This window comes from Sminthopsis crassicaudata, chromosome 3 (genome assembly GCF_048593235.1).
Source record: "Sminthopsis crassicaudata isolate SCR6 chromosome 3, ASM4859323v1, whole genome shotgun sequence".
Classification (NCBI taxonomy): domain Eukaryota; kingdom Metazoa; phylum Chordata; class Mammalia; order Dasyuromorphia; family Dasyuridae; genus Sminthopsis; species Sminthopsis crassicaudata.
This window is the reverse complement of record NC_133619.1, coordinates 295,100,033-295,118,619: the sequence shown is the minus strand read 5'-3', so window position 1 is coordinate 295,118,619 and position 18,587 is coordinate 295,100,033. Positions and strand designations below refer to the sequence as shown.

At 31.8% G+C, this 18,587-nt stretch overlaps 1 long non-coding RNA gene across 2 annotated transcripts in view; it reads right to left on the bottom strand.

The window, feature by feature from the left end:
* The window catches only part of LOC141561413 (uncharacterized), a 184,035-nt gene that overhangs the window by 161,195 nt on the left and 4,253 nt on the right, over positions 1-18,587 (bottom strand). The window contains exon 3 of one of the 2 annotated variants that reach the window (XR_012488044.1): positions 17,357-17,462. The exons of the other annotated variant lie outside the window; for it this stretch is intronic. This is a non-coding gene — a long non-coding RNA (uncharacterized LOC141561413). The remainder of the gene's footprint in view (positions 1-17,356; positions 17,463-18,587) is intronic. 2 annotated transcript variants of the gene reach the window in all.

Genomic DNA, 18,587 nt, shown 5'->3' with positions numbered 1-18,587 from the left:
TCAGAGCAAGCCTAAAAATGCCAAATCCTGTGTTTTATCTGCAAAGGATTCATTGATTTTTCTATCCTCTCACCCTCTCCTAGCATCATGCTGCTATGTTTCCAAGATTTGTAAATATATAAGGCCTATTCATCCACATGATATAATTTACTAGAAATCATCTACTATGAGAAAAAGAATGTCATGTATAACTGAATGTTTTTTAAAAGTCACAGCACAAATTGCACAGTTCTCAAAGAAGGAATGAAGTATTTTGTTCTCAGGATATGCTCTGATATGTATGAACATCAAAGACCAGCTGACCTTAAAACTTCAGACCCCCCCCACACACACTCCCATGCTCATCCCACCCCCACCCCCACCCCACCTTCTTATCTCTCCAGAGTTTCATACATGAGATAATGGAGCTTGTGGTAATCATTGCTTTTGTTCACTTTACTCAAGATTCTGGGGATAAAAAGAAAGGAAGAAGTATTCCCACAACTACATGATGACTCTTTTAATAAAATAATGCACTAGACAGCCACTGGCAAAGGGAAACATTTTAGTCTTGATGAAAGAGGAAGGTCAGATTCTACCTGGTTGCTCTTTTGATATAGATTTTTAGGCAGTTCAGCAGTTTTCCATTTTAACATTTGACTGGCTTGAGGTGTGGGTTTTTGTTTGGGCTTTTTTATTTTTTTGTAAGATCCAGACTATCAGTAAAAAAGTTTTCTTATATGTAAAATGGAGAGTTTGGGTTAGAGCAAGAATAGAAAATTCTTTGTGGGCCCAACATTTTTAGAGTCTATAGAGATGAATCATATATAACCATTTCAAAAACATCTGAGAAATCCAATATTTTGTATTATTTTTTCATTAGTTTGTCTTAATTTTTAAAAGAGAATTCTTGTTTATAGATCTTTTTAATTTCATTTTAGAAAGATAGATGTATGTTGTGTAGATAGATAGATGATGGGTGGATTTAGATAGATAGAACATTTATCAAGCCCTTAGCACATGTGAGGCACTGTGCTAATTGGTGAGGATACAAATTCAAGCAAGTAAGTTAGTTCCTGTCTTAAAATAGCTTACATTTTAATAAGGAAAAATGACATATTAGGAAGTGGTAGAAATGAAGGGGTAGAGGAAAGAAATAAGTGATATAGAGGCCAGGGCCTTATCAAGAAAAGCCAATTTGTTCAGCACTCAGAATATTCTCTCTATATAATCTCTCCTTGATTATAATCTCTTTGTTGATAACTGTAAATCTACTTATCTTTCTATAACCTCTTAGTTGGCTTTCAATCTCACATCTCCATCTGCCTTTCATACATCTTGAACTAGATGTTTAGTAGACATCTTAAACACAACATATCCAAAACTAGATTCATTATCTTTTCTCCTAAATCCTTTTCCCTTCTAAACATCTCTATTAATGTTGAAAGTACCACCATCCTCCTGGTCTCCCAGGTGTGCAATCTAAATGTCATCTACTCTTCTAACTTCCATCTCCTATAATCCAACATGATAAGGTCAATAATTTTCATCTTTGCAATATCTCTCAAATACTCCCCTTTCTTTTGTCTGACACTATTACCGCCCTGATGCAAGCTTTCATCTCTTCATGGCAGAATTACTGTAATAACTTACTGATTAGTTTCTCTGCCACAAGTCTCTCTCCACTCCAGTTTAAACTCTACTCAGCTGTATCCATCTTTCCAAATCATAAATCTGATCATCTCATCCCCTCTAATTTAATAAAATCTAGGGGCTTCCTAACATCACCAGGATCAAATGCAAAAATCCCTTGTTTGGCATTCAAAGTCCTTCATAACTTAGACCTCCTTCAATCTTTCCAATTTTGTTATACATTATAATTTCTTTCCTCTACCATATATTCTTCTATCCTGACACTTATCTCTTTGCTATTGCACAAAGAAGTCACTCCATTACAAGACTTGGGGCATTTTCACTGGCTGTCCCCATTCCTGGAATGTTTTTCTTCTTCTCTACCTCTTAGCTTAGTTTCTCTGGCTTCCTTTTAGTCCCACATAAAATCCCACTTTCTATAGGAAGCCTTTCTAATGCTTCAGTTGATTATTTCCTATTTATTCTATATGCAATTTGTTTATATATATACATATATATATATATATATATATATATAATTATTTGCATATTATTCCCCCATTAGATTGGGAACTATTTAAGAACAGAAACTTTATCTTTATACCTCCGATATTTATTATAGGGCCTACTACTTAATAAATGCCAATTGCTTTACTGACTAAAACATAATGATCTTCTAGGCTTTAATCCAGCATTTCTCACTATAGTGACAAGAACTAACTTTGTGAATTTTATAGTGAACTGTGTAGTAAATTGAATTCAGTACTGGAGTGTAGCTTTATTTATTTATTTATTTTGCAGTATTGGAGAAAACTTTATGTAATAATTCATTCTAAATCATCTGGTTTAAAGAGACTTAGGATAAGAAACTTTAGTTCAGTATTAAATTAGAAAGCTTAGGTACTACTCATTCTTTAGAAATTAGAAGACAGTAGCTTCTTCTAATTAGAAAAATTAAAAGATGACAGTAGGTTCTAATTACTTAGAAGAATTACAGCAGAATACAGTAGGCACTTTTAATTATCTGATGCTTGTATATTATTTCTGTATTTTATTGTTTTGTTTTGTTTTGTTTTTTGGAATATATAGAGTTCTAGAAAGAACAGAGTTCTAGAAAATGACAAGAAGATTCAGTAAATATGTTTGAAGGAGGGTAAGTAGTTTGAACTTGGGTGCAATAGTACTCTCATTTAGAATTCAGAATGATTTTTCCTTTTATGCTATCTCCCCTCATAAGTCCCAAGAAACCCTTGATAAAATGTTCATCTTTGGTCTCATTATCTTTGGTCTAAAAGAGATGGTCAAATGACCATCCTTTATAATTTAATAATCTGTTATTTAATAAAAATGTTGAAATTGTTAATAAAATGATTAAATTCCCACCCACCCCCAAAAAAGAATTCAGTAATGAAATAAATTTAGAAAACATTAAAAGGTCAAAGTCTTGAGGACTAAATTCACAGTTCCCTAGATTGATGTTTAAAAGAAAATCTGGTACCCTAAGAAGCTAACTATAACAAAGCTTAAAACCTAAAGGTTTTGTATTTTTGTATGTTTTATATTTGAACATGAGCGATTAGATTTATATTAAGTATTCTAATCTGATCTTCCCTTTTAGTTTGCCCAAGGTCACATATGAAGAAAAAAATAACTGAACAGCTAAGATTCAAAATCAGATCAACTCAATCCAGATCCACAGTGCTTCCTACTACACCAAAATGACTTTCATAGAGGAACAATAAATAATTTGTATATATTTAAATCTGATATTTTAGACATTAGATAAGTGGTCTGATCTTTTTATGCATAGCTAATTTGAATGAGGAAAATATGCTGTAAGTAAAAGTTCTCAGGCTTCATTCACTCCCCACAATTTCGCCCATAAATATAGACTTTTATTTCTGATTTCTATATATTTGTTCTATTTTGCTCTTAAGTGAGAGTATCAAACCAGGCTGTGACCTTGAAAATTTCAGAAGGTCAGGAAAACAAACTGCCAGAGATGTAATAGCTGGAGTCCATTCCAGATTTTTCAGACAACCAAACCCCAGGAAGAACAATATCTTGATGATCTGATTAACCTTGAATAATTGTAAATCAAAGGCAACCAAAAGGAACAAAAGCAGTTTATCTATTGGCTATGCATATTTGAAAGTGAACTTGGTGGGACAAATACTTTATAGCCACTGCTTTGTGTTTAAGCTTATTTTCCCCTTAGAGCTTGATGGTATTCCTGGAGAGTGGACACACAGATTTATGGGACAAATGCTTTGTAACTTCTATTTTTATTCTCTCTTGTAGGTAAATATTCTTTGTAAAAGCAAAGGTAAATATACAAGTTTTTCATGATGTGTTTTTTAAGTGACCTGTCTTACAGAAGAGTTGAGTGCCTCTCTATTAAATGATATAAAAGTATCTTTTCATTATGAAAATTCCCCCATTTTATGATTAGGTATTATATAGGAAAGGCTATTTGGAGAGTGTATCTATTCCTGGTGCTAGAAATAAATAGCAGAAAAACCCCACTAATTTAAGCCAGTTTGAATCTATAAAAAGCCTCAATTATAAAATATATTTTTAAAAATACAGCTTTATTGCTTTCAAGTACATATAGTAATTCAAAATACTGCCTACAAAAGGATTTTAATAGAAATCCCACTGAGCTTATTTTAATGAATAGGTAAGATTTATTTATAATTAGCAGCAGCATTTGCATATGTACAATGTGCTTAATATCCTTAACTTTTTTCTCTTAATTTGGAAGGTAAACTCTGAGAATAAAGATAACCTTTACCCCAACCCCTACCTGAATTACCACAATTTCTGAATTAGTGAAATTAGAATTAAGGAATTACTGAGATTTTAATGTATTTTATAATCAATTAAATATTTTTTAAATGTGGCAACATTTGCACATTTACATATGACTTATCTCAAGCACAGAATTCAGTCAGAAGACCATAAGCAACATCACCACCACCAATATAAAAAGAATTAAGTGATAGAACTATTATAAGTATAGAACTATGCTAAATATTAATTCCATTTTTATATAGCAACTTAAAATACCTCCAAAAGTCTTATTCTATTTAGTCATATAGTATAGAAATCCCCTAGGTTTTCAGTAGCATGTTGGACCTAGAATTAGGGAAACATGAAATCAAATCCAGCCCCAGACACTTCCTAACTCTGTTCAAATGACTTAAGTTTCTGCCTCAATTTCCTCAACTATCAAATAGAGATAATAATACCACTTACTTCCCACCTACAATCAAATGTAAAAATATTTATACAGCATTTAGCACAGTACATAGCACATAGTAGATACTCAATAATTCCTTGTTTGTTTGCCTTTCTTTTTTTCTTTATATTCTAGAACACAAGTCTAGACAGAAGCTAATAAACACAAAGGACTTCAAATATATAAGCAGAGATGAATTGTAGAGTTGTCATCAAAAGACTAAACAAGCTAAATTATCACTAAGTACGATTCAGGGTTATAAAGCTTTTGACCATGTAACCTCTCAAAAATTATCTAACAAAAGTTTGGATATTTGAAACATTGAAGGAATTTTAAAGATGTGCAAAGTTCTGTCCATCCTGTATGAGGCACACAAAGGTCATCTAGACTATAGTCCCTGCATTCATGGATAGAGAAATACAATTTACACACATAAAATTATATAAAAACAAGTACAAAATTGGGTTTTATTAATTACACTAGATTTACAGGACTTCAAAGGAAAAAAAAGATTAATAGAGTGTAAGGCAATGAGTCAAGGTTGCATTAAAGAACTGAGACTTAAGCTGAGGTTTAAATGATGGGTAGGATTTAGAAAGATAAAGAGGAGTAGAAGAGTCCATTCTACTCTCATCCAAGGGTAGAGAGACCCAGTTCTAGTCTTGGACTAGGCCAGGTGCAAACTCAGACTTCTTTAAAAAGGGAGCAGGGAAAACCTCTTGAGATCCCAATTCCCTAAGAAATCCTCTCTGGGAAGGGTCAGAAGAATTTGATTAACTTTGAAGTGCTATCATTGATTCTCAAAGAGACAGAATAATAAGCATAAGAGAGGTACAGATCGGATAGATATGACAAGGCCAAAATATCAAGAGATATCAAAGAGTATTTTAAAATATATAGTCTGGGGTTTATGCACAAACAAAACCAATGCAACCAAAATTAAAAAGAACCAGAAAAGTGGAAGAAAATTTTTGCAACAAATATGTCCAATAAAGGCTTCATTTCTCAACTATATAAAGAATTGAGTCAAATTTGTAAGAACACAAGTCACTCCCCAATTGATAAATGGTCATAGGATATGAACAGGTAGTTTCCTGATAAAGAAATCAAAGTTATATAGAGTCACATGGCTTTAAATCACTATTGATTAGAGAAATGCAAACTAAAATAACTCTAAGATATCATCTCATACCTATCAATTTTGATAATATGACAGAAAAGGAAAATAATAAATGTTAGAGGGGATGTGGGAAAACTAGGACATTAATGTATTGTTGATGAAATTGTGAACTGATCTAATCATTCTGGAGAGCAAGTTGGAAGTATGCTCAAAGAACTATCAAACTGTGTATACCCTTTGATTCAGCAATACTCTTACTAAGCCTCTACCCCAAACAGACCCCCCAAAATGGAAAAAGATCTATTTGTACACAGATATGTATACCTTTTTTAAGGTAACTAAGAATTGGACCTCAAAGGGATGCCCATCATTTAGGAAATAGCTTAACAAGTTGTAGTATATTATTATGTTATTATTGTGCTATAAGAAATAACAAACAGGATGATTTTTTTAAAGCTATAAGCTTTACTGTATTGTTTCTTCTTGATTAACTTCTTTATACTTATAATTTTACTTCTGGTCTTCACTATTAGAATATAAAATTCTTGAAAGTTGGAAATGTTTCATTCTTTGATTTTTTTTTTTATGCCTTGTATCTAGCATTTTTCCTGGCACAGAATAGGTATTTAATAAATGCTTGTTGTTTGATCATTTTATGAATATGTTATGTCCTGAATTGTATATATTTATAAATAAAACATTACATTTTCTGGGTTAAATTCATAACATCACTTTTAATCTTTCCATGATTCTTATAGTTTTTATTCTCTGTTGTTGTAACTGAATTTTTTAGAGTCCAATAAACATTTTCCAGAAAAAAAAGCTATAAAGACTTAAATGAATTAATGCAAAGTGAACTGAGCAGAACCAGAAGAATGTTGTGCACAGTATCAACAACATTGTAAAATGAACTATAGAATGACATAGCTATTCTCATCAATACAATGATCCAAGATTATCTCAAAGGACTCATGATGAAGCATGTTCTTTATCTCCAGAGAAAGAACTGATATTGTCTTAATACAGAATAAAACACATTATTTTTCGCTTTCTTTTTTTAAGTATTATTGTACAAAATGACTAATATGGAAATGTTTTACATGATTGCACATGGATAATCTAAGTCAGATTGTTCAACATCTCAGAGGCAGGGAGGGGGAAAGATATAGAATTTGGGATTCAAAACTTTTTTAATGTTTAAAATTAGTTTAACATGTAATTGAGGGCAAATAAAGTACAATTAAAATGGTTGAAAAAATAAAATAATCATACAATACTAATGATCATACAATAATAAAAAAGGAAAGAAATACAGTCTAGGATTAGGCAAGGATTCCAAATTCAGAGAAAAAGACAAAGGTTCAAGTTTAACAGAGTCAAAAAGAACTTGCCACACTCTTGAGAAAACATAAGTATTTTTAGGGGAGTCTATTATTCATATTCACAGGAGATGGGTCTTGACAACTAGGTTTACTGACTCCTTCAACTATATCACTTCCTAGTACTGACTTCTGGAAAATTTCTGTTTCCAGTTGTGACAGACGATAGAGGAAACAGTAGAACAAAGGTATAAATAATTTCTGCTTCCTAATTTTCAATTTGCTCTCTTCCTAAAACACAATAGTACTCATGGCCAACACAATCCAGTTTTCTATTGAAAGTAAGCCAATGGTAGGTACTCTTTGTCATGTGACATCTTTTCTTGATCATGGCAAACCCAGTTCATGTATTTATAGTTTCTTCTAGTTTGTTTATGTTTGGCTTTTTGGTTTGGTTGTCAAATTAATTCATCTATATAATTTTTTTTCATTTATACAATTTTATAACTTTTTTTCAATGTCCCATCTTTCTCAACCCAGCTTCTTAATTTTTATCTTAGAGTAATTTCTTAAATTTACCTTTCCTATTTTCTTTACTCATCACTTGATCTTCTAAAACCAGTACTATAGGAATTAATTTGCCAGTAAGATTTCTTCCAAGCTCAGACCACAGATGACTATTAAATGCTCATCAACAAAACTTTGACAGACTTAGGACCTATTTTTACCTACAGGCACTAAGGAGAAGAAATACCTAGATGATTTCAGAAGCACTAATAAATCTTTCTCCAAAAAAAATTTAATAATTCTCAAAACTTCACCAGAAATTCCTTTTTTAAAAAATGCCAATAAGCCTGGAAATGGTAAAGGATGTCAAAGTCATGATTAGCACCTTCTTGATTAATGCCATATTCCTCCAAATAGTTACCTGAAATCAATACACTGAATGGAAATTTTGATAGATGTGTATTAGTAGAAGACAAAAAGGTAACTTTGAGAATAAGGAATACTTCAAAGGGAAAATAGGCCAAAAGATGTAGAAGAGGGGCACAGAAAGGGAGATGATAAGACAACAAAAACAAAGTTTAATTGCTTAGCAATTTTGCCTAAATCTGCTAGTGGACAACAGACATTAGAATAGCAGATATCAAGAAATTCTAAAGTGGAAACACTAGAGTAGGGAAAAATAAAATAAACATTTCAAAAGAAAGATATTCAAGGATTAGCAGTGGATGATATGAGAAAGATGAAGGAAAAAAAGAGGGAAAAGAAAAAAATCTATAGCAACAAGTCTGAGAAGTGAAAAATGGCAGTACATTTGAGGATATTAATGTAATAGACTGCAATACTTATTCAGACTTCTGTGACTTTGTTTCCCTACATCTAATATATTTCCTACATTCTCTCTTTGTGATCTCATCATTTCCCATAAGAACAATGATCATTTGTATGAAAATGATTCTCAAACTAAATAACAAATCTTCACCTCTCTTTAGCTCCAGTTCTACATCACCACTTGCCTACTAGATATCTCTACCTGGATGGTATCTCATGCTACACATTTTCAAAATAACTAATATTCTTTCTCTCCAAAACCTACTACTCTTTCTAGCTTTTTTCTCTTGAGGACATCACCATTCTTCTACCTATCAATTTTTAAATCTACAGTCATTACTGATTCTTCAACTTTTCTTCACCTCCATATCCAATAACCTGCCAAGTAGTGTTAATTCTTAATTAAGGCTTAATCAATCTCCTGTCCATTCACATGTCTGCCATCCTAGTACAAATCTTTATCACAACCCAGAGGTGTCAAACTCATGGTCTATGCAAAACTTCTGAATATGGCACAAACAAGAATCAAATATAATTAGGAAATATTTGGCAAAACAAATAAAAATAAAATAAGATAAAGATAAGATTGTAAAACTACATTTTGTGGCCTACAGAGATCCTTATGTACAAATTAGAGGTCTACATTGTTATTTATGTTTGATTTGACATCATTGATCTAGACCATTACAATAACCTCCTCACTGATCACATGGTAATCCAAACTTCAATCTCCCCTCTCTAATCCATTCTCCACACTACTGCTAAATTCTTACTCCTAAAGCAATGTGTAACTATATCATTTTCCTGTTTAAAAATATTCAGCAGGGGCAGCTAGATGGTGCAGTGAATAGAATATCAGCCCTGAAGTCAGGAGGACCTGAGTTCAAATCTAGTCTCATTGCCTAGCTGTGTGACCCTAGACAAGTCACTTAACCTAAGCAAAAATAAATAAATAAATGAATGAAATTAAAAATCAGTGGCTTTCTATTACCTTTAAGATAAATTATAAATTCTTCTGCTTAACAGTTACAAATAATGGCTCCAACTTATTTTTATAGACTGATTTGATATTATTCTCTTTTATGCACTCTACGCTATAACTAAATGGATCAACTAGCTGATCTTCATGTAGTATATGACATTTCCTCTTACATAGTTGTGCCTTTAAAGAAGACTGAAATAAAATCCATGCTCACTTTTATCATTTGGAAATCTTAATTTCCTCTGAAGCTCAACTCAAATACCAACTCCTACACAAGACTTTTCCTTTTCCTCCCTCCACCCAGTTTTTAATTTTCCCCTCTCTTGAAATTAGTCTATCTTTTGTATTTACTTCCCTGTACACATGTTGTTCTGTCCCTACCAACCCCAATAGAATGCAAGCTTCTTGAATTGTTTCATTTTTATCCTTGTATCTCCAATAGCCAGCACTCTATATAGTGGTTGATTCTTAAATGCAACCAGTTAATTTGAATTGAATTTACCAATAGCCCAATTTCTATACATATATTTCAATATTTCAAGAATGACATTTCATCACATATGATCTTTGATGATACAGTTCAGAATCACTCTCTCACTTAGTAAACATTTTTCCCCATATGAAGCCAAAACAATTAAAAGCCTTTACTTCTAAGGCTCACCAGGCATACCTACATTTATCTGTGAATAATATTGCAATGCTAGATTATCACTCAAAGCTTTCTAAATGTTGGCAGGTCCTAACAGAGTTTACAATCTATGAGCATGGCCTTCAAGAAACTAGAACACATTTATGGATATAAGCCAAATACATATGTAAAGAGTGCTGCATAGAATATGCACAGAAGTTTCCTGCTTGCTTCTAGCCAACCATATTGAGAATTGAAAAATTGAGAAAATTAAGCAATCCTCTCATTGGCCACTGTGTCATAGCATCTCCCAATATCAAAAATAAAATTAAATTAAAAATCACCCAATCTAGTCTCCTCAGATCTAGCTACATCTATCACCACTTAAACAACTCTAAGAAGAAAATGGGAGACAGGGAGAAGTTTTTAGTCCTCAATTCACCTGAACTGAACTGAATTGAAACGGAAACAGATACTGAATCATTTCTACCAAGATGTATCCTAGACAACTAGTTTTAAAAGATAGATAAACCTATTCTTTTCTAGTTTCCTTCCTTGAGTTGGATCAGTCATTTATACCATCCTGATGCCTGAAATTTGGATGTGTGGTAAAAGCTTGTCCATGACGTTCCTTAAAGAATTATTGGTTAATTACATCATCATAAATTATAGCAGTTTTTATGGCAGAGTAGATAGAGTACTTGGCCTGTAATTAGGAAGACCTGAGTTCAAATCTGGTCACAGAAACTTATTAGCTGTGCAATTCTGGGCAAGTCATTTAATCCTGTTTGCCTCAGTTCCTGATTTGTTAAATGATCTAGAGAAAGAAATTCCAAACTACTGTAGTATCTTCACCAAGAAAACACCAAATGGAGTCACAAAGAGTCAGTTATGACTAAAATGATTTAACAACAGAAAAAAAAATTATAGCAGCCCACACGCCTTAAAAAAAAAAAAAAAAAAAAAAGATACAGATAAGTATGTCCTATCTTTCCTTGAATAAATATACTAAAATAGACCAGTAGACACTAACAAAAATTCAAGGAACTTTGGAGTACATCTCAAGTAGCCAGTGATTTTCAATGCTGAATTTAAACATTTATAATAATATGCACATTAAAAATAGTGGACGTTCATGTAGTGTCTACACTGTTCTAAGCATTGTGTTAAACATTTTACAATTATTATCTTATTTAATCCTCCCAATAACTCAAGGAGGCAGAGCAATTATTGTTTCTATTCTACAAATGAGGAAACTGAAGTAAATGAAAGTTACTACCCAGGATCACAACTGTCTGAAGACAGATTTAAACTTAGGTATTCTTGATTGCAAACCCAGTGCTCTACCCACCATAGTCTCCTAACTATTTTAGTAAAAGACAAGAAGATAGCTCTCATCTGTCTGGCTGGATTTTCTGAGTTTGAGAATATACTTCAAGATATCTTGGAGGCACTTGCCACTTTCTAAATGAATTAATCAAAAAAACAAAGTTGAAGATACTAATTACTTGAAAGTGGTTTTAAATCTAGATGGCATTGTTTTTATAAAAATACTGAGTGTTTAGAGATATATCTGAAAATATTTGATTGCTAAAGAAGACTGATCTGAAACTATTGATTTAAAAGGGTCAATTTTACAGAGCCTCTGTTAAATATATAGGTCATATAGTGTTCCAGGAAGAAGTGAGAACTGACCCCCAAAAATAAAAGCACAAAGTGATAAACACCAAAATCTATGAGATTTAAGAACTTTTCTAGGATATGGAGGTTACTATCTTATATTTATAGAGAATTATGATTCTTTTGCTAAACCCAAGAATTACCTAAATTATCTTAATTATTAATCTTAATTAATTATCTTAAAGAGAATAAAAATCAAAAGGACAAGGAAGACCAATGTACTCTATGGTTTCTTTTAGCTTTTTTTTAAATTTATTTTATTTTTAAAAAATAAAATGAGAAAAGAAAAAAAAAAACAGAAAAGGAATACCAAAAACAAAACAAAACAAAACAAAACAAAAACACAAGAGAACATTGTCATGTGCACAGCAGAACATCAGGGAAGATTGAAAATATATAACAAATTACCTATATATATATGTATGTACGTATGTATGTATGTATGTATTAGTAAAAGAAATTATATTCATGAATGTCCATCTTTTCTTTACTTCCTTGTAAACTGTACTTTTGTTCTTGGTTGTGCACCTTTTTTACTTTATTCTTTTTTCACCCTTTCATTCCCTATCACCTCTAAGCAAGTTATAGTTAAGAAAAGATATTTTTATGTATACTTATATAGAAAGGCATGTATAGAGATATACACACACTATATATATAGTAGTGTTGCTTATATAACCCATTCCCGATGTAAGTTTTCAGAACTACTCTAAGGCCTCTGTGTCTATTCTTCCTCTGCATCTCTGCTCCGATCTTTCTTTTGAGCTATCCTATTCTTGATATCAATCTTAAACATAAGGTATACATTCCCCATGTTAAAAAACCATAATCAATTTGTTCATGTTAAGTTCCTTGAAATTAATTTTTAATATTGCCTCTTACATGTTAAATTTTTTATTAAGTTCAGGCTTGATTGATAGAAAGTCCTCAAAATCTCCAGTTCATTGAATGGCCCTTTTTTCTCATTCAATATTATAGACAATTTTGCTGAATATGACATTTTGATTGTCAGCAGATATGATTCCAGGTCCTATAGTTTTTTGTGGCTGCTGATAAGTTCTGTACAATTTTAATTCTAGATCCAATATATATGAATTATTTCTTTCTTGCTTCTTGAAAAATTTTCTCTTTGATCTGAGGGTTTTGAAATTTGACAATAATATTCTTATATGTTTTCCACAAAGATCTCATTGAGTTGGTGATAAATGGATTTTTTTTATTTCTACTTTTCCCTCATGTTCTATCACTCCAGGACAATTTTCTATGATTACTTTTTACATTATTGTGTCAAGATTCTTTTCTTGGTCACAACTTTCAGGAAGTTCAATTATTCTTATAGTTTCTCTTTTTGATCTGTTCTCCAGATTTGTTGTGTTTCTTATAAGATGTTTCACATTCTGTTCTATTCCTTCATTCTTTATAATCAGTTTTCTTATTTATTGGTCTCTCATAGCTTCATTGGCTTCCTCTACCCAATTCTAATTTTCAAAGAATTATTTTTATCTTTGAGATTCTGTATTTCCTTTTTTAGCTAGTTGACTTTTTTTTTTAATAATCTTGGTTTTTTTGGATGGTTTTTAAAATTTTTTCCTCAATGTCTCTCATTTCATTTTTAAATTCTTTTTTGAGTTCTTTTATAAATTCTCTCTGGGCAGGAAGCCATTTCACATTACTTTTTGGGGTAGAAGCTTTTTTTTTTACTTCAATGTCCTCCTCTGAAGATGAACCTCAGTCTTTCCTATTCCCATAGTAAATTTCTATGGAGGAGTTCTTTCTTCTTTGCCAGTTCATTTTTTTAAATAAAAGGTATTAGTGTAAACATTTCTAATCATGGGGTGGGGTGTTGGTGCCTCTAGCTTCCATTCAGCTCTCCCCTCTGACCAGGAACCCCAAACCAAAAACTCTACCCTTCAACAAGTGCCCACAGCCAGCAGTGTTCCTGCCCTACTGCCTCTGCAACTAACCAGGTGTTGCTTTCTTCTTGCCCAAGACCAAATCCCTGCAGCACAGGTAGGCCTGGCAGTCCAAATCAGCCCATCATTCAGTCTTTCCAGATTCAAACTCCAAACTTCTTGAGTTGTATCTAGAGGACCCCTATTCTGCCCCAAATCTTTTTGATTTTTCACCTGTTTATATTCACTGTGAAGTGCAAATTTGTTCTATTTATGGGAGAAATCTGGAGAGCTTGAAATTTATCAACTTATTCCACCATCTTCCCAGAATACTGCCATACTTTATGCTTTTTTTTTGTCATTTAATGATTGCTATTCAGATAAATATGAACAAGCTTTTAAAAATGTGATTATTTGTCTCACAAATGCTCCACTGTTGCCTTACTCAATTCCAGAGAAGTTTTTTGTTCTGAAAACAGATAACTAACTTGGAAGAATTAAAAAAAAAAACAGTTTTGCATCAAGAGAATGATGGTTGGTGATCATAAGAAACCATGTGTCTTCCAGATTAGGGCTTGCTGACAGTGAGACTTGCTGTTATGAGCAAAACTTGGAGTTTTCAGAGTTGAAGTGTGCTAAGTCTATGTTTATGAAGCTAAATTTCATGTGTAAGTTAACAATCCACTGACATATTTTACCTATTGCCAATTTAGATGCTATTTTCTAGAGCTGAGTAGCAGCATTTGCCAATTTTGAATTCATCATATACTATACCAGGGAAAACTAATGTGGATTCTGATGTTCTGTATTAAAGTCTATGTAATTCCAAAATTATAGTAATACTGAGGAAAGTAATTAAAGTTATATACCCAAATTATCACCAAATAGAAAAATACCTGAGACTTCAAAACCTTTATCAAATAACATGCCAATAATATATGCAAACATTTTTTCATTAAACCAACCAACCCTCTTGTTGCAGTTGTCCTATGGATGATTGGCAGAGAAATGACACAAACTAAGAAATCAGTGATACTAAAAGACTCTAGTTACAATATCCAGAAGGTATCTTACTATTAAGACTGTGGCAGAAATTAAGGCCATACTAAATAGGATTGTCATTGTTTCCAGACATGATAACAGAAAGTAATTGGTGCTAACAGAAAAGTTTCATATGATGTGATGTGATATGGATTGGACATAAGGAACAAGAGAGGATGCTAGAGCTATTAAGGAATAGATTTTATTGGCCAAAAATGACTACACATGTCATTAAGAAATATAAGACTTATGCTCATTGAGTTCAAAGAAAAGTACTGCCAAATTGTATAATATACTTGTAGAATATAAGCAGTAGCAAGCCTTTATAATTTGTTTGCATTGTTTTTTTGGTTAAACAATAGAAGTCATATTTTAATAGGGACTAAATTTCATCAAATATACAGGCATATCCTGCCAGTGCATATACAACCATAATGCTTTCACAGCTATTGAAATATTCTAAGTGAAATGTTTTAATCTATTATTGTCCTGTCAGGATTCATTATGAATGAATGAAGTTAGAGATTTTGAAAAAAAAATTACATAAAGAAATACTAGCTTACTCAAGGTATTTAGAAATCAATAACTATACATCTTTCTATACATCAAACAGTTCCATAAGAAGTAATGCCTCATATTTTATACCTTATTTGCTAATTTTTAGGTGTGAAACATGCCTACATATTGACATCTGTTTTGATGTCTTAGAAGATGAAATATTACTTACTCATAATCAATACATTTCTCACTTTAAAGAGTTGAGGCAAACTTACTAATTAGCTGTTACCTCAAATCAGACAAATTCTGAAAAAATTCCAGTGTCCAAGTATATTTCCAAAAACTATAGCCAGATGACAGTTTTTTCTAAGAAACTTTGGGGTTCAAGGAAACCACAAATTTGCAGATAGAAATCTACTCCTTTTTAAGTTGTTAAAAGACTAAGAAACTTAACCAATATAGAGAAAAAAAACAAAATAGAGATTATGTAAAATAATTCATAGAAACCATATAAAATTTAAAGAAAAGTTAGTTAGATGCCTTAAAGGATAAGAAATTAGACTACCCAGTCTACCAGTTATAACTGAACTAAATGAAAACTGAACTAGATGATGGCTTTAAGGTGATATTTCTGTGTCTATCGATCATTCTGCAATTAATTATTAAATGCCCGTTTATGTGCTAGGCATTTACCAAACACTAAATATAAAAAGAAAAGGGAGAAAAAAACCAGAAAACTGCTCTAAAGGTTAATGGCAGAAAATAATTCTGAACAAATAACTGAGGAAGACACTATAAACAGAAACAACAACAAAAAATTTGGCTAGAACTGAAAAGAATCTCACTTCAAAGAAAAGATCTTCATCCAGAGACTGTACCTTTCCTGCCTAAACCTTTACTTGTAAAGACTTTTCTTGGGGGTGAGAGTGATAAGGGAAGGAAAGACAATCTCTAAAGCATAGAGATAATAGTAGGTAAGTTGATAGTAGGTAAGATGACTGTGGGTAATCAATAAGTTGAGGTATATTGCCATTCAAAAAAGGTCAGTATATCACAATAGAAGCAAATTATTCAAACTTTGAATAGTTTAATTAAATTAAAGAAGAAACAGAAATGATTACTAATGTAGCCAGGTATTACTTCTAATGAATTATATCCAGCAGTGTTTTGTACATTTTGATGTACAAATGCAGTGAGTGATACATGCATTCATTATTGTTCTATTTTACCATTATTACTATATATTATATTGTGTATCATTCTATTTAAATACTGTTGCTTTTATTTATATATTTTTCTTATTATTTAAAAAACTTTTTAAGTGGTATTTTGCATTATTTTATCATATATGTAATATCAATTATATTAATATTAATGTAAGTTAATATCAATTTGATATATCTATGAATGATTTTCAGAGGGTTAGAAAATTTTTGGTCATGGGGAGAAATTCAACTCCTACTTCAAAAGCTTCTACTACAGTAATTATAGTTAACTTACTAATATGGGCAAGAGGAAATTGGAACATAGTATAAATGATCATTTTAATTGAAAGTTGGGGAAGCTGTTCAAAATGATGACTTCAAAAAAGTAGACTGTTTTCCTGTCATGACTAAACAAAAATTATAGAAGACAGAAAGAAAGAGAATATAGAGGCCTTTCCTGATGTGACTATTTTAACCTTTATCAATCAAGGAAGATGAACAAAATTTTTGAGAAGAGATTTTGCTCATCATTTTAAGTGAACTGAATAGTGTACTCTTGATTTCAGATGTAAGGAATTATGCACAGTTATAGTTGGGGTAAGAAGTGACCCTGTCCATCATCTTTTTCATAGCTAAAGAACTATAAATAATATGCCTGTGTTGTCTTAGAGTGATTTTAATAAATTATGTAGAGAGGAACTTTAATATTGAATTAACTATAGGAGATTGATGTAAAGATCTACATTGTTGTTTGTAGATTTTCAAAGAGAATCAATGACTTCACAGTGTTATGTCTTGACTTACCAATGAATTGGATTTAAGTGAGGCAGAGTTGCAGTCATCAGCCTCACTCCTTCACTCTCTCTTTCTGAGTCATCAAAATCCAGTGGCAGGATAAATGTGAAGACCACTGGCAATGCAATGGATAACATTGGTATCTTCAAAGCCTAAGCACTCCACAGAACCTACTTCAGTTGTATTCATGACCATTGGGACAAATTGCTCTTATTTGCACATTTTACCAAAGTAAGGCTTCACATGCTTGGGATGGACATCCCAATATGAGTTTACTTGGATGTGGTCACTGTACATTCTATAGCTTCTTGGAGCCACAGATGAGATCTAGTGCTCCTGAATACCTCCATATACCCCACAAATATGTAAATAAATAGATATACACACACATAATAAAAGGAGATAGAAGGAAAATGAGAGGGGGTAAGGAAAGGAGAGGAGAGAGAAGTATTATTGGGAAAAGAAGTCTCTCCAGTTGATTAAATAAATAATATTTAATGAAGTGGCATAGAGCTTCTGAGTTTAGCTGACTGATGAGGTGGATATAATCACTAATTTTTAAAACGCTAAATATTCTTCTATATTACAAAATATAACTTCTATGTTAATCTAGAAATTAGGATAATGGTAATAGATATAACAACAACGAGTAAGGTAAAATGGTTAAAGGACTGAAAATTAACTAATTGAGGTTACAAGACCTCATAATCCTTACTGTAATAGCCACTAGGTGGCGGTGTGGATAGAGTTGGACAGTACTAAACTATGATTGTAATGATATATCAAGTGACATTTTCAATATAATAAATGGATTTTTTTTTGAATGAAAATTACTTAAAGTAGAAGAATTATATTGGCCTCTGCTTTGGTGGAATTCAGTCAATATTAGGACAAAGCTCAGATCTTCCAATACTAATTTAAAATATGGCCCTTTATACAATTTGGACCAATTGCATGAATGATCACTTGTATGGAGACATGTGAATGACAAATTGTATGCAGGTCAAGTTATTAGAAGTTGATTAACTTATTATTTAAGTCCATTAAAAGTAAAATTCTTCACAAAAAAATGTGGAACAATATAGGCACAAAGCAGAGTACTCCAAATATTATAAGAAATATTGACTTTCTCATGATAAAATACTTTGAGCTAAAAGAAAATTTTCTCTTAGTGAGAATATCAAAGATGAAACAAATTCATTTACAGCAAAAAATTTCTCTGCATATTTTTTGGATATTC